A 21,892-nucleotide genomic window follows, 5' to 3' on the forward strand; every position below is an offset into this window, starting at 1 on the left:
TTGAAGTGAGGGGTACATCTTTGGATCTTCCTAAGATGAGTGACCTTACATGACAAATCCGCTCTAACATTCCAATCTCCCTAAGCCTTTGGATACTTTCCTCATACTACACCAAGGTAGTTCTGCCTTTTCAACTTCTTTCATGGAGACCATCTTTGGATTCATGTTTCAAGCCACCAATCATACTGTTAGAGTCCTTTCTGACCCCTTGAGCTGAAACACCAAATCTGTAATTTCTGCTTAGCGGGCTCATTTCAATAGATTTCACCTGATCCATACTCTTATAATCCTTCCTTATATTCCTTATATAAATATAAATTCCTTATATTTATATTCCTTCCGCCATACTCTTACACCCTTAATATCCATTCCCACACATAGTCCACAGATTTCTGCCCATCTAAGTTTTAAAACTCATGAAGTTCTTTTGGAGTATAGCACATTTCCTCATGGCATATACTTTGTACTTTACCTTTCAGGGCTGCTAAGACTTGAGTGTAGTTACAGGTCTAGAAGCCAAGAGTGATGGAGAGTCATCATTGTCTTTCAAGGCAAGTACCTCAGGGGAGGCCATTACAGGTCCTTCAGGCAAAGGAGGACTGAGTTCTTCAGGCAGAGGTAGAAAACTGCTTCCTCTGGCAAAGATGACTCAGCAGAATTTAAGGGCTCAATGTGTCCTGGCTTTGTCAAATATGCCCATATATCCACTTGTCAGTTTTCAGGATCCTGTTTGTTTCCAATCAATGCCATAGCTTTCATGTTGCAATTCAGTCACTCACAGAATGAGGCTCTAGGTTTGCTTTTCAGACATATTGGCCCATGGGTCAGAAGGTTAGGGTTCCTTTCAGGGCACATACAGAAGAAGCTGTCAGGTCATCTATTTGGAGTGCCACCCAAGAATTTGAAACCCTAAGCTCACCCTTTTCTTTCCCTACTACTCAAGTATAGTTAGGAACAAATACCAACCTCATAATATTCCTTAGTTTAACTAAAATGATCGAAAATAGTAAATATAGGGTCACCCAAAATATTGCCTTCTATTAATATTGATTAGGAATATCCCATGGCCATATTTTGCATGTCTCCTACCATATCTTGAGGTGGACCACCAGTGTCCTCTTTATCCCTGAAAATAGAGGCATTGGTGCATTTAAATCTAATCAGATTAGAAAAACTACTCCAGAAACTCATCCTTAAGATTCTGAATGAGTAAGTCGTGGGAATAAAAGGCATGGCATAGGAATATAGTCAATGATATTGTAATAGCCTTGTGTGGTGACAGATGATAGTTACACTTGTGGTGAGCCACAGCATAATGTATAGACTTGTCAAATCACTATGTTATACACCTGAAATTAATGTAACATTGTGAGTCAACTCTACTCAAATTAAAAAAAAAAAATTAAATACCATCAATCACACTTATGTGAAAATAAGGGGAAAAAGGAAAACTAATGCCTTACTATTACCATAAAAATAGTTGTGACTTCATGTACCCCTGACAGCCTCTCAAGGACCTCCAGGAGTCCCTGGGCTATGCTTTGCAAACTACTGAAGTATACACAAGTATTTGTCCAAGAAAAAAAATAATAGTGCATGGAGGTACATTATTTATGGCAGAGTTGCCTAATACCTCATGCCTCATTTTTACTTATGTGAATTAAATTATATGACTAAAAAATGAAAAGAGAAAAAAAATGAAATAATGGCCATTCCACTCAGGTAGCATTTTGAGATAGGGAGCATAAATCTTTTCCTTCTCAAGGTGTCAGTTCCTGGATGGGGGATGAGGATCTCTCAAAGTGTGAACATTTCCCTTGCTGGGTATGATTCTAGTGTTAAAAACTAGAATGCACATTTTTCAAACTGCTTAGCCCTAAAAGCCAAGCAATTACTTCATCTGTGCTCAGTCCAAGGAACAATGAATCTATTCCAATATTGGAAGGAAAACTGACATGGTAAGAGGTAGTCTCTCAGTTTCCATGATGGAGAATTTCTAGTGAACTCTTCAAGGATGATTTTGACATACGCAGCTTCTTTTCTTTTTTCTTATTTAAATGTTTATTTATTTATTTTGAGAGAGAGGGAGAGCACATATGAGAGAGAGGGGCAGAGGGAGAGAGGGAGAGAGAGAATCCCAAGCAGCATCTGCCCTGTTAGCCCAGAGCCTGACGTGGGGCTTCATCTCATGAACTGTGAGATCAGGATCTGAGCCAAAATCAAGAGCTGGACACTTAGCTGACTGAGCCACCCAGGTGCCCCTCAACTTTTTCTTTTGTGGGTGGGCTAAGAAACTAACTCTTGGATCTAGAATGTGACCCCACAGATTATAATCTACAATCTGATTGGGAACCACTATCATAGGACCTGATAGCTGAACCTACTATGTTTAGTCTCCAAATGTAGGAGCAACAACTAGTAGTTAAAATTTTTCGGGGCGCCTGGGTGGCGCAGTCGGTTAAGCGTCCGACTTCAGCCAGGTCACGATCTCGCGGTCCGTGAGTTCAAGCCCCGCGTCAGGCTCTGGGCTGATGGCTCAGAGCCTGGAGCCTGTTTCCGATTCTGTGTCTCCCTCTCTCTTTGCCCCTCCCCCGTTCATGCTCTGTCTCTCTCTGTCCCAAAAAAAATAAATAAAAGTTGAAAAAAATTTAAAAAAAAAAAAATTTTTTTCATGCCATGGAAAACTGTTATGATATAGTCGTATACTCAATGCACGTTTGCTGAATTGAACAGAATGTCCCAAAAGGGCAAGAATGTAGCTTCAAGGAGTATGTACATAGGGAGAAGGGAAGTCTCTGCCTAAAAAGTCCAAGCTCCCCTTTTCCCAAGCCATTTATTCATTGATTTTATGTAAATTAGCCATCAGAAATTACAGCGCCTTTATAAGACCCATTCAATGCTTTTTTAGAAAATTTGAATTGATAATCCACATATTAAAATATTCACACTAAAATTAAAATTTCTAGACTCTTATAATCAGGCAACACTGAGCATGCTTCCTATAGGGCAGAACCTCTCCATCTTCATCCCTCTCATGGTCTTTTGTCATAGAATGCCATTGATGTGTTTCTTATAGAACAATGACTTGTACTTTGTACCTAGGGACTTAGCAAAATTTTTCTTAACCTCAGCCTATTTCTTCATTTTCATTACCTACCCAGCCTCTTCCAGTAGGTATTTGAATTTGAAAGTAGATAAACCTCAGTTAGCCCAGTTAGTCAGAATTTCTTCCACAGGGAATTTTGTTACCCCATTGCTAGCAAAGCTTTAGAGTTTCAGTACTCCTAAGAGCTGGATATCATGAAGAAATAACTTTCTTTTTATTTTCTTTTTCTTTCCTTCTTTTGTTATTTCCTTCCCTCTTTTAAATTTTTGTTGTTATTGTTGTTGTTGTTGTTGTTCAAAGATTAGAGATCTTTGTTCAAGATTAGAGAAGGAGAGGGTCACCTGGATGGCTCAGCTGGTTAAGTGTTGACTTCAGCTCAGGTCATGATCTTGCTGTTTGTGGGTTCAAGCCCCGCATCGGGCTCAGCACTGACAGTTCAGAGCCTGGAGCCTGCTTTGGATTCTGTGTCTCCCTCTCTCTCTGCCCCTCCCCAACTTGGGCTCTGTGTCTCTCTGTCTCAAAAATAAATAAACATTAAAAATACATTTTTTTAATTAAAAAAGAAAAAGATTAGAGAAGGACTTTGATGGTCAAGTGCCCTGTGCCCCCAAGAGACAGAAGACCCCACTCTAGAATCTGGCCAACATTTTTATTATCTTCCAATTTTATTCTCCTTTGTCATCATCTCTCTTCCTTTCCCCAGAAATTTAGGGAGAGATGATGACAAAGGAGTATAAAATTGGGGGATAATAAACATTTTGGCAAAAGTTTCCATTAAGGAACTGGTCACTTAGGGAAGATCTTCTTCCTCAGGCAGCTGTAATCACTTTATACCCAGTAATATCCACATTTACATAATTTACCAATATTCCAGGGGCACCTGGGTGGTTCATTCGGCTAAGCATCTGACTCTTGATTTCAGCTCAGGTCATGATCTCACGGTTTCATGAGTTTGAGCTGCACACTGGGCTCTGCACACTGACCTTGAGGAGCGTGTTTGGGATTCTCTGTCTCTTTCCCTCTCTGCCCCTCTCCTTCTCACACTCTCTCTGTCTCTCTCTCAAAAAAAATTTTTTTACCAATATTCCCAAAATATTTCCCCAATTTTGGAAGAATCAAGACATTATTATAATAACCAGTAAAACCTTTAAAAGATTTTGTTTATTTTTCTTTAACAGATTTTAAAAATTGACTTTATATTCAAAATTTCTGGATAATAGCAACAATTTGATGAGATGCTAATACTACATCTAGCCATCTGAACTTACCTGAGAGTAAGTAAAATCCTCATCTCTCTGGTGAAGTATTATACCATATCTGCACACACACGTGCACATACATAGTTGCATGTACACAGGTCTTGGTGGTTTGGTGAGTATAGGCATGATTTCATGATTTACCGTTCTCTGATGACATAGGGACTGAAATTCATTCATGACTGGAAAACTTGTCATGGAGATTGATTTTCTGTCTTTTGTCCTTAAAATATTCACATTTCAGGGAAAATTAAGAACTTACAGATAAAAATTTTCAAAGACCAAATGCAGTTCTAAATTATATATTTGGACAAGTGGTAATAAGTAGAAACTGGTATTTTAAACATTATTTAGATGCATACCTTCCCTTTTCTAGGGCAGAATAAAAATAAGTAGATTAGCAGTTAAGAAGAACAGTCAAATTTATCCCAGGATTAGTCCTAGAGTCTTTCATTCTGCAAGTTCATAAGTTAAAAACGTTTCAAATCATGAGAGTTGCCTTTAATTAATGGCTTGCTGTCGCCGCCCTATAATATATAGTGCTAAAGTTCACTTCTGCATTTTGAGCAGAAAGCAACCAGCTGACAACAATTAAAAAGAAAATAATTTGCTGACTAATTAGTAGCTTCAAATGCACTCTGACCTCTTAAAAATAAAATCTCTTCAACTATCGTGATGACTGTTATAACACACTCCTGTTATTTATAATGCTTCACCCATTTCTCTTTGTCTCCTCCTGGTGTCTCCTCCCTGAAGTTGGAGGAAAACCACTCTTGTCATCAAAACAGAGTTTAGTTGAGCAAAGCTTAGAATGAGGTAATGATGCCAAGCACATTCCAGTGTGATTTCTATGCTTCAATTCTTTCCCCCATTCTTTTTTGTTATTTTAACAAATGAAAACTTTTTTTGTTTTACTTACTTTAAAGCTACCAGGTATTGCTTTCACTAGAAAATGACTAACAGTGTTTTGGGCAGGACCTCAACATCAATGCAAAGAAAACTGGTTAACCCAACCTTGTCCGTGAGTAAGTCAGGTGAAGACAATCATCCCTCCGGTTCCTCTCAAAATGGGGTTCCTGGAACCACAGGGACACAGACATAGTCTGGGGGATCCATAAATCTTCTGTGAGTAAGTAGTGGCCATCTACTCTTTCAATTCAGTATTTCTTAACTTAAGAGCATACAAACACATTAGAGATCTGAGAATACTCTGGTTTGAGCATCCCAGGAAGATGGTGATATGGTTCTGAATCTGATGAACTTAAATCTGTAGGAAATGTTCTTTCTTTGGAACCACGAAAATCCCAGCCTATGGCTCTGTTTCTAAAGACCTTAAAAAACAGATGGTTCATCTACACGTTTGTGTTGAATGAAGTAAGGAAAACATCAGCTTCTTCACTGTTGACTAAAGTCTCAGCCTCAAACTCTCCTATTGACCTGCCTTTACAAAAGTATGTTGGGGGCATTTTCTTGGTGACTCCTACCTGGAAAATACCATGACCCAATCTCCCCAGCACTCCTAAAGCCAAATGCAAATGACTCCACAGCAGAGATTTTGCAAGATTGCCTAGGAATGAACTACCCTGAGGAGGCAGGTTCTTCCCGTAAAATTCCTCTGGGATTAGAGAGGGTGAAACAGAATATCAAAAATGGGGACTCACAACTACCTTAGTGTAATCATCTCCACTTGAGATAGCTAAAATAGCCCTTGGGTTTAAGATCTAAAACTTGGTTTAGTCAAGCTTTTGTGGCCGATTCATAATAATCAAATTCAGAGGAGACTGAGTTATGAATCATGGTGCTTAATACCATATATATGGTGCTGTATATATTTTCCTAGTAGCCAGAACATCTTCAAAATATAGTACCTGCTCCTTCACTCTGTCAAAGGGATGAAAAGCAAAATTCACAAGCAAAAGAAATGAGAGCAGGAGAGTTGTAGTTAGTGTCGAGGGTTCTTTCATCCATGGCCCAATTCTACCCGGACTCTCATCTTCTTTAAATGGGTTTCTTGATCGTTAGTTAGTGAAGTCATGGTTCCTTTTGGGTTAGTCATATTCTGGTGGTTCTTCTGGGAAATGTACTCTAGTCACTTTCATGGGTGTTTCCCACATCTCTTCCACAACACATTTGCCAGTTTTTTCTGATTTTTTTTTTTTTTTTTGCTACAAATGACTCATTATGCATAGTTGCATTCATCCTCTTAAATAAGTAATCCTTTTTTTTTTTTTTCAACATTTATTTATTTTTGGGACAGAGAGAGAGACAGAGCATGAACGGGGGAGGGGCAGAGAGAGAGGGAGACACAGAATCGGAAACAGGCTCCAGGCTCTGAGCCATCAGCCCAGAGCCTGACGCCGGGCTTGAACCCACAGACCGCGAGATCGTGGCCTGGCTGAAGTCGGACGCTTAACCGACTGCGCCACCCAGGTGCCCCTTAAATAAATAATCCTTAAGAAATAAAGAAATTAAAAGTGATGAGCAATAAATGTATAAATAATAAATGTATACCTTATTTTAATTCTCAATGGATGTTCTTATTTCCAAATTCTGGTGATCCAGGGATATCTTACTCTATTCTCTATATAATGACTTTTTTAGTAACTCCTAATGAAAAAGTCCATTCATTCAATAAGTAAATATGGAGGACATACCATTTGTAAGCCAGATATTGTGATAATCTCAGAGGTTTAAAGAAAAATAAAATTGTCCAGTGCATGTGAAGAAATTGACTAAGAGGGTTCATAAATACAGAATAATCTAGAATGAATCCACTTTTACCCCTTCTAATCCATTTTCCACTATGCTATTTGAGCAGTCATTTTGAAAGCAAGCATCAGCGTGTTTTAGCTTATTTGGTCTTACAGCCATGTATAAGATATCAACAATCCAGCATAGATTGGGTTTTCCAAGCCCAGTCCTATTCCTCATTACTCTCTTCTAGTAGAGGTAAGGACCCTGGGTTCTTTGCACTAATGCAAGAGCTCTGGAGCTCTGCAAGCAATTCTTAAATAATCCCACATCCTCCTCCCCAAGGATAAGCCTCCTTTGCTGTATGTAGCAGGAACCGTAGGCATAAATAAAGCCAAGAAACATTTCCCACCACAGAAGCAACTGAGTCCGAGTGTAGTAATAATTCAAGCTGTGAAAATTAACAAAAGGAAACCTCACTAAAATAGAGTCAGGAGGCCAGAAGGGGGAGCTCTCATGCTGTGACACTCAACATCAATTAACTCAAGAATTGCCAATTAATTAGCTATAGACCCCCAACAGAGGAACCGTCAACAGGAGAGAATCATCAGTTATAGGCCCCAACAGGAAAAGATGTACTTTGCATCTCCGACATAGAAATCAACTTACCCCAGCCACTCATCCAGATGAGAAACCATCATCATCCTGAACTCTTGCTTTTCTCCAATGGACTTTCATTCAGAACCACCCCTCCCAACATCCTCCTTCTTCTCCACAAAGTAACATTTCTCTCTTGTTTGTTGGACTTGCCTGTGGTTTTTGCTGTAGCTTGTTTGCCCCAAATTTCAATCCTCTGCTATTCCCAAATAAACCCATTTTTGCTGGTAAAATAAAGGTTCTAACTTTAAGGTCAACAAAGCATGTACAACTATTTACAATCCAAACATGGCATTGATTAAGACTTAATGTCCAAAACATCTCCATTCCTATTTTCCTTTCAGGTTTCTCCTAAAAACAAAGCGTAAACACTTGCTTTACGTTTGTGTAATTAAAGAGTCTATTTACAGTTGACTCAAAATAAGATTGCAAAATGTATTCTAATTTTCTCTCTCAGCTGAGGTAACGCTTTCCTCAGATTTCTGTCCTGTCTTCCACACCTGGTGTTCCTTTCCACCCCTTCCTCCCTGGCGGTGTTTAGGTCCTTAAACAGACATTTCCTGATCCCAACACTAGGGGGGGTTAGATACCTTAATTATCCTTGCTTCTAGCTTTCTATCTTTCCTACAGTGTTTATCAGCATTATGTAATTATGTCATCACATAAGAGATTATGTCTTTAATGTTTTTGTCTCACATTAGATTATAAATTCCATTAAGGCAGGCACTGACTAGCCTGATTTAAAGTACATATTCACGAGTTGTGAATTCATGAATATGAGGAAGGTATAAGGCCAGGATTCCTGTCTTCTAAGAATTTAGAATAATATTGAGGGGAAAAAAATCCAAGAAACACCTACTATATCCAGAAGTTAAAACAATTAAAAACCAGGGGCTACTGGGTGGCTCAGTCGGTTAAGCAGCCATCTCTTGATTTTGGCTCAGGTCATGATCTCACCATTTGTGGGTTCAACTCTAAATCTCTATTCATATGAAGCTCACATTCTAACAAAATAATTGATGTTGGTTAGAAAAATTCCATAGGAGTAAAAATAACTTTGTACAATGGTGAAGGATTTAAGGAGAAAGTGGAACTCTAACAGGTGAGATGCAGATTTGTAGAAAAGAAAGAAGGAATGAAAGGGACTGTTATGGTCTGAATGCTTGTGTCCCCCCCCCCCATTCATATTTTAAAATCCTAAGCCCCAGGTGATGGTTGTAAGAGGTGGGGCCTTTGGATGCTAATTAAGTCATGAGAGCAAAGCCCTCAAGATTGGACTTAGAGCCTTTGTAAAAGAGACCCCAGAAAGTCCACTGCCATTGAGGCTACTATGAGAAGCCTTCATCAAACACCAAATATGCCAGCACCATGATCTTGGACTTTCTGGCCTCCAGAACTGTGAACAGTAAGTGTTTGCTGTGAATAGACCACTTAGTTCATGATATTTTTGTTGGAGCAGACCAAAGAGACAAAGACAGGGCTATAAGAAAGTAAAATTCAGTAGAGAAAGCATGATTTTAGTGGGGAGTGGGGAAAAGGCTTAGGGCAGTGGAAGATTAGGTGGATCAGACAGTGATTTAGCAGCAAAGCAATCTGCTATTTTAGGAAATGCATTAATTTGCTTCAGCTGCCTTAACAAAGTACCACAAACTGGGTGATTGAACAGAAAGTCATTGTCTCACAGTTCTGGAGGCTGAAGTCCACGCTCGGGAGGGCAGGAATGGATTTCTGAGGGCTGGGAGGAAGAATCTGCTTCTTTCCTCTCTCCTAGCTTCTTATGGTTTGCCTGCAGTCTGGCATTCCTTGGCTTGTAGACACATCACAACATCTCTGCCCTCATGTTCACATGGTGTTCTCCCTGCATGCACGTCTGTCTCTTTACACGGCGGTCTCCTTACAAGAATACCAGTCATACTGGAGTAGGGAGCCACCCTATGACGTAAGCAATGTCCTTACCTCTAAAAGTTGGTAATAAAAGCATTTACAATCTTCTGTAAAGTAGTGGTTTACAACCCTAACAGCTATCATAACTACATTTTTCAGAAATGACAATAGCTGGGCCCTACCAGCCTTCCTAGCATTTTCGGAGGATTTTCCAAAGTCTAATGGCCTTATATGTGAGGGTACCTCTTCTCTCTCAATCACCTGTTCATTTTTTTTGGTCTAGTAAGACGGGTATAGCACTGGGAATCAGGACCCCAAAGTTCCGGTTCCGACTCTGCTTCAGATTAGTATTTACAGTTCGTCGCAGCATTATTAATTGATAGTTAAGATATGGAAATAACCTAATTATCCATCAAAGGGTGATTGGATAAAGAAAATGTGAAATGTATAGGAATATTATTCACCTTTTTAAAAAGGAGGAAATCCTGCCATTTGTGACAACATGGACGAAACTGAAAAACACCATGGCAAGTGAGATAAGCCAGACATAGAAAGACAAATATTTCATGATCTAAATAATCATAATCATAGAGACACAGAGTACAATGGTGACTGACAGGGGTTAGGGAGTGGAGAAAATGGGGAGATGTTGATCATACAGTACAAACTTATAGTTATGCAAGCTAAGTAAGGTCTGTGGATCTAACATACAGCACAGCGACTATAGTTAATAATGCTGTATTGTATACTTCAAATTTGCTAAGAAGGTAAATCCTAACTATTCTCACCACACACACAAAAAAGGTAACTATGTGGGGTGATGGACATGTTAACCAGCCTGATTGTGGTGATCATTTCACAAAGTGTACAGATATCAAAACATCAAGTTATATACCTTAAATATATACAATATCTTTCTGTCAATTATACTCCAATAAAGCTAAAAAGAGAATGAATCTAAATAAATATTAACCATAAAAAATAGTTTGTAGAAAATAACTATTTATGAATTTGGATGATTTGATTAATTGCTCTGGGTTTTTAGTTTCTGCATCAATAAAATGAGAAGGGACTAAATAATCTCTGAAGTTCCCTTTAATACTTGTATTATTTGATGCCTGCAACCAAGGAGAATGTTTAGTAAATCTGCATAAAATAAATAAGGTGAAGTGCTTTAGAACATGCCAGCCCAAAATATACTGCTTTAGCATATTGATTATTTTGAGCTGATGACATCTGAAAAACAGCAGGGACAGAAAGAGCACTCGAACCTACTCTTTCTACCAAAAAATAGGTCATAAAATTTCTCATGAGAGGGGCGCCTGGGTGGCTCAGTTGAGCGTCAAACTTTTTTTTTTTTTTTTTACTTTTTTTTTATTTGAGCGTTCAACTCTTTTTTTTTTTTTTAAGTTTTATTTATTTATTAGAGATGGAGAGAGCACAAGTGCAGCAGGGGCAGAGAGAGAGAGAGGGAGAGACAGAATCGGAAGCAGACTCCAAGCTGTCAGCACGGAGCCCAACACAGGGCTCGAACTCACAAACCGTGATCATGACCTGAGCTGAAGTCAGACGCTTAACCTACTGAGCCACTCAGGCACCCCTGAGCATTCAACTCTTAATTGGAGTGTCCAACTCTCACCCTGGGGTTATGATCCCAGGGTAGTGGATTGAGCCCATGTCAGGCTCCACACTGCTTAGGATTTGCTGTCTCTCTCCCTCACTCCCTCTCCCTCACTCATGCTCTTGCTATCTCTCACTCTAAAATTAAAAAAAAAAAAAAAATTTTTTTTTAAATTTCTCATGGGAAAAAGGGCCTCCTTGACCAGGAAGAGAACGAACTTTTTTCATTGATTTTTCTCCATTGTTTTTCTATTTTCTATTTCATTTATTGCTCTAGTTTTTATTATTTCATTCTTTCTACTAGCTTTGGGTTTAGTGTGTTCTTTCTCTACTTCTTTAAGTTGTGAATTATGTTGTTGATTTCAGATCCTTCTTGTCTTTTAATGTAAGTATTTATAGCTATAAATTTCCCCCTTAGCACTATTTTCAATGTGACCCATAGTGATGTTATGTCATGTTTTCATTTTCTTTTTTTTAACACTGATTTATTTTTTGAGAGACAGAGAGAGACAGAGCACGAGGAGGGGAGAGGCAGAGAGAGAGGGAGACACAGAATCTGAAGCAGGATCCAGACTCTGCGCTGTCAGCACAGAGCCTGATGTGGGGTTCAAACCACGAGATTATGATCTGAGCTGAAGTCAGACTGAACCACCCAGGCGCCCCTCATTTTCCTTTTTTTAAATGTTTATTTGGGGGGGGGGCAGAGAGAGAGAGAGAGGGGGAGAGAGAATCCCAAGCAGGATCCCCACAGCCAGCACACAGCCTGACACAGGGCTTCATCCCACTAACCTGTGAGACCATGACCTGAGCCAAAATCAAGAGTCAGACACTTAACTGACAGAGCCATCCAGGCAGCCCCATGTTTTCATTGTCATCTCGAAGTATTTTCTAATTTCCCTTGTGATAATTTTCTCTGATTCATTGATTGTTTAAAAGCATGCTGTTCAATTTCCATAATTTTGTGAATTTTCAAGTTTTCCTTCTGTTATGGATGTCTCTAACTGCATCCCACTGTGGTTGGAGAAGATACTTTGTCTGGTACTTACCTTTTTAAATCTCTTGATTTTTTTTTTTTTTTAATTTTTTTTTTCAACGTTTATTTATTTTTGGGACAGAGAGAGACAGAGCATGAACGGGGGAGGGGCAGAGAGAGAGGGAGACACAGAATCGGAAACAGGCTCCAGGCTCTGAGCCATCAGCCCAGAGCCCGACGCAGGGCTCGAACTCACGGACCGCGAGATCGTGACCTGGCTGAAGTCGGACGCTTAACCGACTGCGCCACCCAGGCGCCCAAATCTCTTGATTTTTAAGTGTGGCCTAACACACGGTCTTTCCTGGAAAATGTCCCGTGTGCACTTGAGCAGAATGTGCACACTGTAGTTACTGGGTGAAGCGTTCTGTACATGTCTGTTAGGTCTACTTGTTTTATTGTGTGGTTTAAATCCTCTATGACCTCACTTATCTTTCGTCTGGCTGTTTCATCCATTATTGTGAGAGGGTGTTGAAGTCTCTAGCTATTATTGTAGAACTGTCGATTTTTCGGCAGTTAATTTCTTGAATTAAAAAATTCAACTCTATCCGTTTTTGCTTCTTGTGTTTTGCTGGTCTGTCATTGGGTATGTAAACATTTATAATTGTTATATCTTCCTGCTGTGTTGAATTTCAATTCATATATGGGATTCTTCCTTGACTGTTGTAAACTTTTTTGATTTAAAGTCTATTTTGGGGGCGCCTGGGTGGCGCAGTCGGTTAAGCGTCCGACTTCAGCCAGGTCATGATCTCGCGGTCCGTGAGTTCGAGCCCCGCGTCGGGCTCTGGGCTGATGGCTCAGAGCCTGGAGCCTGTTTCCGATTCTGTGTCTCCCTCTCTCTCTGACCCTCCCCCGTTCATGCTCTGTCTCTCTCTGTCCCAAAAATAAATAAACCTTGAAAAAAAAAATTATAAAGTCTATTTTGTCTGGTATTTATACAGCCACCCCTGCTCTCTTTTGGTAACTATTTGCATCGAATATCTTTTTTTCCTCCTAGCTCCTGCAAGCTGTGTGTAGGCTGCTCCAGGAACATATGTCTATCTGGCTACTATGGGGCTGGGAATGGGACAGGGTAGCTGCCACTGTGCTAAGAGCCGAAATTGACCGATTACTCCAGGTAGATGCTATCAGAACTGAATTAAATTGTAGGACATCTGGCTGGTATCAGAGAATTGCCTGATATGAGGAAAATCCACACATCTGGTAACAAAAGCATTACATATCAATAGTGAGAGTAAATGAGAAACACACAGGATGAGTGTATTTTACCTATCCATGCGAGTGTTATGGGTTGAATTTTGTCCCCCAAATTCATGTGTTAAAGTCCTAAGCTCCAGTATCTCAAAATGTGACTATATTTTGAAATAGGGAATTTAAAGAGGTAATTAAGGTTAAATGGGGTCATCAGGATAGACCTTAATCTAATATGAAAAGGAAATTTAAATGCAGACACACACAGAGGAAGGACCAGGTGAAGACAAAGGGAGAGGGTGGCCATCTGCAAACCAAGGAGAGAGGCCTCAGATGAAACCAATCTTACCAACACCTTGATCTTAGACTTCCAGCCTCCAGAATTGTGAGGAAATATATTTCTGTGTTTAAGCCACCAAGTCTAGTATTTTGTTCTGGCAGGCCCTAACAAACTAGCACTATAAGCACAGACCATTTTGAAAATTTGGGAAACAGTCATAGAAAATAGCATAATTATGGCAAAATTCTTTGAGTCTATCAATAAAACTCAACAATATATTGTAAGCTAATAACAGTCTATACTTGCATGTGATTAAAACTTTTTTCTGATATATTGTTTAGATATTTTATAATTCCATTTCCATATTGTACTGTGTTCTATGTAGTGACTTTATCTAATGAAAATTTAGTGTAGGGGGTGCCTGAGTGGCTCAGCCCGTTAAGCGTCTGACTTCAGCTCAGGTCATGATCTCACAGTTCATGGGTTTGAGCCCTGGGTCGAGCTCTGCGCTGACAGCTCAGAGCCTGGTGCCTGCTTCGGGTCTCTCTCTTCTGCCTCTCCCCACCTCTCAAAAATAAATAAACATTAAAAATTTTTAAACAAAGAAAAGAAAATTTAGTGTATATTCAGAATGGAATATTATTCAGCCATAAAAAGCAAATGAAGTTCCACCACTTGCAGCAATATGGATTAATCTTGAGGGCATTATGCTAAGCGAAATAAGTCAGACAGAGAAAGATAAATGCCATCTGATCTCACTTTTTGGAGCACCTAGAAACGTTGAGCTCATATAAACAGAAAATAGAATGGTGGTTGCTGGGCCTGGGCAGTGGGGGAAATGGGGCGATGTCAGTCAAAGGGTACAAACTTTCACAGTTATAAGATGAATAAGTTCTGGGAATCCCATGTATGACATCATGACTATAGTTAACAATACTGTATGGAATGCTTGAGATTTGCTAAGAGAGAAGATCTTAAATGTTCTCACCACACACACATACAAAAAGTCAAATATGTGAGGTTATGGATGTGTTAATTAACTTTATTGTGGTAATCATTTTACAATATACATGTACACGAAACCACATTATATACCTTAAATTTATACAATTATATTTTCGATTATACTTCAGTAAAGCTGGGGACAAAAAGAATGACTTTGTTTTGACCTGTAAATGGTCAACATGAATATTTACATTGGATCACTGATGGGAATTTTAAAATAAAAAAGATTGGGGTGCCTGGGGCACCCCAGTGACTTGACTGGATAAATGACCAACTCTTGATCTCAGCTCAGGTCATGATCTCACAGTTCGTGAGTTCGAGCCCTGCATCAGGCTCTGTGCTGACAGTGCAGAGCCTGCTTGGGATTCTATCTCTCCCTCTGCCCCTCCTCCACTCACGCTGTCTCTCTCTCAAAATAAATAAATAAAAAACTTAAAAAAAAAAAGATTGGGGTGCTTGGGTGGCTCGGTTGGTTAAGTGTCCAACTCTTGATTTCGGCTCAGGTCATAATCTCGTGGTTCATGGATCGAGCCCCACGTTGGGCTCTGCATTGATAGCTTGGAGCCTGCTTGGGATTCTCTCTTTCCTCTCTCTTTCTGCCCCCTGTCCCTTGAACACATTTGTGTGTGCGTGCATGCTCTCTTTCTCTCTCTCTCAAAATAAATAAATAAACATTTTTTTAATAAAATAAAAAACACTGGCACAAATTGAAAATGGGATCTTTATGGCTCAGGAAGACCTTCATGGGCGACATGAGAAGGCAAGCACTCTGTCCATTTGGATCCTGAGAAGCAGACACAAAGACAAGGTTAGATGTTCAAGAGCCATATTGGGGAAAATATCTGTGAATGATAGGGGAAAGGTGAGTAAGGAGGGAGAGGCTTCACAGTGTCATGCATGTCTGGCACCTGGAAAAGGATAAAGGGAAGGAAGGAGAGTTGTAGAGGAGTCTCAGAGTACAAGGCAAGCTAAAAAAAAATCTCTACCAGGCTGATGGAGACTCTCTGAGCAAGTCCCCTGCTAAAGGAATGTGGTTTCTCCTAAGGATGGGCCTTCATTAGTACCTACATCATGTGCACTGACTGTCTGGGAGCAGCCAGGGTGGGGGAGGGTGGCCACAGCTCTCATAGAAGCTGCAGGTGAAGGTTTTCAGCCAACTGTGTCTCCCAGTAGGTTCCCTGGAAGACCTGAGTGGAGCATATCCATGGCCATACATACTCAATTTCCTTTGAAGAAACTATAATTGGTGATAGGCTGTTAAGATAATTTATATTATCTTAGGTACCTGGGTGGCTCAGTCAGTTAAGCATCTGACTCTTGGTTTTAGCTCAGGTCATGATCTTACAGTTCATGAGTTTGAGCCCCACATCGGGCTCCACGTTGACAGCGTGAGCCTGCTTGGGATTCTCTCTCTCTCCTTCTCTCTTGCCCTTCCCCTGATCATTCTGTCTCCCTCTCTCTCTCTTTCTGTCTCTCTCTCTCTCTCTCAAAATAAACTTTTTTAAAAAAGATAAACTTGTATCTTCCTTTATGATACTCATTTATTTTCAGGCATATTTATTCAAAATTTGGCCCTCGTCATAATTGCAATCATTGCTGTCTATATTCTTGTTATGATCCTTTTTTTTGTTATGATCCTTTTTATGGGAAAAATAGATATATAAAAATGCGAATAAAGAGGTAAAAAAAAAAAAAGCATAGTTTTTCCTTGAAATGATTTGAGTTTGCATTAACCAGCCTCTTTTAAATGCCACAACTATTGCTTCTCAGCCTTTTGGCTTAGATAAAGTGTAGTATCTGTTCTTACAGGTTTAATAAAATGTTGCAACTATTTTTTCTCTACATTTTGTTTATTGAGACACACTAATTAAAAGGCACAAACAGAGGGCATGTTTACATGGACATTATAACAAAACATATACATTAAAAATGTAGGAATGTGTTGCCTTCCTGCTAAACAGAATGTTCCTAAGCTTTTATATGTACAGAAGTTGTACAACTTAATGTCCTAAAGTACAAAAGATAATTTATAAAGTTATTTTACACTAAGTACTATTTTATTTTTTACTATGTAATTCAACCCCCCCAAACTGTTTTGTATAATGACACACAGATATCTGTCCATGATGTAGGAAGTCTGCCTCAGATGTAAGGTGTTTGATGCTTGAACTGACACAGTGGGGTATAAACTGAAGTCATCCAATTTGATAGTCAGTCCTGCCAACATTCTGCAAGATTAATACACCTAAATTTCATTTCCTTTAACTGCAAGATTAAAAAGTGGGGGGGAACTCCCAAAACATATTGTAACTTAAAAAAAAATCACAGCATCTTGGTTTTAGGAACTTTTTTTTTTTTAACACAATGCTTTAAAAACATTAATGCGTGGCTTAATGGTGTAAAGAGTATCTGTTTCCCTAACTTTTGGTTTCTACTTTACATACAGAGATAAAACATCCTGCTAAGAAATAAAAAGCACCTGTCTTAACGTGCAGAATCATTCCTGGGTTCCTACAGGGAGTACAGATAAATGCCTCCCTGAAAACACCACCAAGCTGATACAAGGGTTTTTTCAAAGAAAAAAAAAGTGATGTCCATGTTTACAAAGTTGAACAAATCTGCACAATACTTGATTAAGAAATGGAAGGAGAAATTTAAAAAAAAAAAAGATACATTCTGCTTGTTCTGAAGGGGCATACTACCTGGTCCTAGCTGGTGGTTAGAATACAAACTGTATACAATTTAATATAAGACATAAACTGCAGTGAGCAACTAACACATCTTTCCCTATCATAGCATCAACAGGTTCTGATTGGGAAAGAGAGGGGAGGGGCATATCACATCCTGGTGCCTCCAGCATCTTCCAATTTAAAGCAATATATTTTGGCTGTTCTAAAGTACTTCTTGGCCCCTGAATAAGAGTCCCATGACCTCTGTTTGTTAGGGGTCTGCCTGTTCACACACTTGACTTATCCACTGTCAGTTGAGGCCTTTTCTTACCAAAACAAAATTTGTATATTTTGGTTGTTGTTTTGTTTTTTTTTTTTAAGTCAACTACAATGCTATGTTCTATCAGGATTAATATGCTGAGTGATATTTACATCTCCAAATATCAGGTCACGATCTCTATTTTATGTTGAAAGTAGAATCATAAATTATTATACGCTTTGCATATCAGAGCTGGTATCACCTTTCCCATAAAGAATGCTGCCTGAGGGGCGCCTGGGTGGCGCAGTCGGTTAAGCGTCCGACTTCAGCCAGGTCACGATCTCGCGGTCCGTGAGTTCGAGCCCCGCGTCGGGCTCTGGGCTGATGGCTGAGAGCCTGGAGCCTGTTTCCGATTCTGTGTCTCCCTCTCTCTCTGCCCCTCCCCCGTTCATGCTCTGTCTCTCTCTGTCCCAAAAATAAACGTTGAAAAAAAAAAAATTAAAAAAAAAAAAAAAGAATGCTGCCTGAAATTAACATATTCTCGAAGGTAAAATGCATATTCTCCGAAATGCATTTTATTATGACAATGCATGTATTTACTATAAAAACAATAAACACAGACAATTCTACACTAGCTCTCACAAAGTCTAAATTTGTGGATTTAGGACTTCAGGTTAAAATCAGCCATCCAGCCATCCACCTTGTATGGGGAGAAGAGTTCTGCTAGTGTTTAGAATAAAATGATTTCTTGGGATTAGAAACAGTAATGCTTTTTTTTTAATTGTGAAATGGGTTTTGCTTTTTTATGATTGGTTTTAATTCTGGCATTTCATCTTGCCAGCTATTATCCTGTTTAAGCAATGCTGTCAGCTAAAAGGAATTTCTGATTAAACTAAAGTGGTCCAGTGATAAATTACATACACACCCTACTTTGAATAATCCCAGCCAAATTGGAGAAAAATGCTGCTACACTATTATTAACTAATGTAATGAAATATCCCCATTTCATGGTTTACTTTTTAAAAATTTTTTAATGTTTATTTATTTTTGAGAGAGAGAGAGAGACAGAGCACAAGCAGGGGAGGGGCAGAGAGCGAGAGACACAGAATCCAAAGCAGGCTCCAGGCTCTGAGCTGTCAGCACAGAGCCCAACGCAGAGTTTGAACTCAGGAACCATGAGATCATGACCTGAGCTGAAGTCAGACGCTTAACCGACTGAGCCACCCAGGTGTCCCCATAGTTTACTCTTTGCTTTAATAAATTAAAAGTAAGTTGCTGGTAAATATTTACTTTAACCCCTTTTTTAAAATTTTATAATGCTGTCTATCAAGGTGGTGATGTGGGTAAGGCTTGGGGTAAGAAAGGCATGCCCTCTACGGGCCTCACTGCTATATTGAGAGGGCCAGCTAACGTCACAGGTGTTGGCAGGTTCACTGGAGACATGATCGTGACAGGGTGGGCTATATTCACCAGAGCAGTGACAGAGGTGAGAAGGTTGACTGGGGTAGTGAATGTTAAAGGAGAGGTGATGGGCTGGTTATAGTTACAGGGTGCCCTCTGTTCGTTGGGCTGGTTATGGTAACTGCACTTGAAACATTTACTGGATGCTTCATGCTCGTTGCTGCTGCCACTGTGATTGGGTTTGACATCGCCCCAGGTGACACGCAGGACATTACATTGAATGGAGCAGTGAGAGTCACAGGTGTCATAGCAGCCACAGAGGTCTGGCACGGGTTGGCAGCTTCTTGCTTGCTTGCTTTGACAGCTTCTTCCCCCAGTTTCAGTGTCCCCACCTGCTTCCCCGGTCATCTATCACATGTTGTTGTTGCCACTGCTGCTGCTTCTGGCTGCCGGTCTCCACTCATGCATGCATGTTCTACTGATGCCTTCTTCACATGTATTACAGCTGATACCTTGGCTCTGCCTGTGTGTCTTTAAGTGGCTGGTGATGTGTGCTGCACTCAGAAGCTTCCCACAGACGTTACACCGTACCTTGCCTTCGTGGCACCCCATGTGTGTCCGCAGTCTGTCTTTGGTGGCCAAGGCAACAGGGCACGTCTCGAGAAGCCTTTCCCACAGACACTGCCAGTATGGGGTTTGGTGCTGCCTCCTTCATGAGACCTCACATGAGAAGTCATCGGCCCTTTCTCTTGAAGCGCTGATTGCAAACAGAACACTCGAGGGGCTTTTGGTCCGAATGGGAGAGCCTGTGCCGGTTGAGGTGGTACACATCCCGGAAGGTCCTCCCACACATCTGGCAGGCATGGTTCTTGACAGGCTTCCTGGGTTTCTTGACGGCCGGGGCCACGGCCATAGCTGTGCTCCTGGCACTGCCGCTGGGGTTGGTGCCCGAGGAAGACGCAGTGACTGTTGATAGGATGCCAGCAATGGTAGAGACCAACGAAGTTCTGCTGCTGTCCCCCGCGATGGTGGAGATGAGGGGAACCACCGTAGTGGGAGTTTTCTTTGACCGGGACACCAGCTTGATCCCTGTGTGGCAGGACTCGTGGTGCCTCGGATGATAGCTGTCCCTGAAAGCTTTACTGCAGTTAGTGCACACAAATGAAGTTTGGGGTGTTTCTTTTTTAATCCTGATGGCATCCTTTCATGTTTCTGGTGCCACTTGAGGTTTCTGAGTTATGGAGATTGGAAGCAATGGTTTCTGATCGGGGGCTCTGCAGCAGGGCTCTGGAGGGGCAGCAAGCCGTTCTGTGCTGCCTGCTCGTGGCAATGGGAGGCTTCATGGGCTGCCATTTTACAATTTCAGATGTCTGTGGCAGCATAAAGTATTTTTACAGAATTGCTGAAGCTCACTCTCACACACGGGTCACACTAGGTCTCTGCTTCTTGAGTGAAATGCTGTAGAATGCCTCGACCACCATGGGAATCACTTTCTCAGGATTCTTAGGATCCCCACATTTCTACCTGAAGCCTTCTCTTTTTTTATAGAATTTTTTTAAATGTTCATTTTTGAGAGAGAGAGAGAGAGAGTAAGAGCGGAAGAGGGACAGAGGATCTGAAGCGGGCTCTGTGCCGAGAGGCACAAGCCCGATGTGGGGCTCGAACTCACGAACCGTGAGATCATGAGCTGAGCCCAGGTAGGACATTTAACCGACTGAGCCACCCAGGCGCCCCATTACATGAAGTCTTCTAACAGGGGAACTGGGTTTCCCCAACTTGTTCTCTGAGGAAGAGACAGAGTAAAATAACAACCATCGCCTGCCTTCAGTTAAGTGATTAAAAAAAAAAAAAAAAAAGAACTTCTGGGTAGACTTTTGACTAGTATCATCAAACCAAAGCTTTAATTTTATCTCCCATCTCTTTCAACTTTTTTTTTTAAGTTTATTTATTCATTTTTGAGAGGGACAGAGAGAGTGAACAGGGGAGGGGCAGAGAGAGAGAGAGACGATCCCAAGCAGGCTCTGCACTGTCAGCGTGGAGCCCAACGTGGCGCTTGAACTCATGAAACATGAGATCATGATCTGAGCCGAAACGTAGAATCAGATGCTTAACCGACTGAGCTACCCAGGCACCACCCTCCCCATCTTTTTCAACTTTAAGGCTTTTTTTTTTTTTTTTTAACGTTTATTTATTTTTGAGACAGAGAGAGACAGAGCATGAGCAGGGGAGGGGCAGAGAGAGAGGGAGACACAGAATCCGAAACAGGCTCCAGGCTCCAAGCTGTCAGCGCCGAGCCCGATGCGGGGCTCGAACCCACGGACCGTGAGATCGTGACCTGAGCCGAAGTCGGAAGCCTAACCGACCAAGCCACCCAGGCGCCCCTTTAAGGCTTTTTCAATCCTGCGCAAGCTTTCCTTTTTCTGGGGTTGGTGAAAAACAAAACAGAAATGCTATTTCATCACCCAGGGTGGTAAGATGTAGCAACGTGAAATCTCCAGTGCCAGAGGGCACAAAAAATTGTACTGAAACAAATTAGCATCAGTGAGTCATACCTTGAATAAGAGTCTTGTTAGGAGAATCCATCAAACATCTTAACAGCTGTGGCTTTTGCTTTCTACCCGGTTATCTGGAAAGCAAGCAGGTATTAAATTGTTTTAAAATATAAATTCAATAGTATGCTCTAGGAAAAAAAACAAGAGAGTTTAACACTCCCATTCATTTCTCCAGGAAAATCTACTTAAGACTGAAGCTGAGTGAGTCTATTCATACCTTTCCATAGAAAAGACTGAAATAGTCTCTTTACCCATTCAGCTATCATGGGTTCTAAATTATTTTTCCAACAA

The 21,892-nt window shown here is 40.6% G+C and overlaps 2 pseudogenes; one reads left to right on the plus strand and one right to left on the minus strand.

The window, feature by feature from the left end:
- Positions 1–16,478: 16,478 nt before the first annotated feature.
- On the plus strand, positions 16,479–16,585 carry LOC123596650 (annotated as a pseudogene).
- Positions 16,586–18,974: 2,389 nt separating this feature from the next.
- LOC123583295 lies at positions 18,975–20,402 on the minus strand (annotated as a pseudogene).
- Positions 20,403–21,892: the final 1,490 nt, after the last annotated feature.

This window comes from Leopardus geoffroyi, chromosome B1, assembly GCF_018350155.1.
Source record: "Leopardus geoffroyi isolate Oge1 chromosome B1, O.geoffroyi_Oge1_pat1.0, whole genome shotgun sequence".
NCBI lineage: Eukaryota > Metazoa > Chordata > Mammalia > Carnivora > Felidae > Leopardus > Leopardus geoffroyi.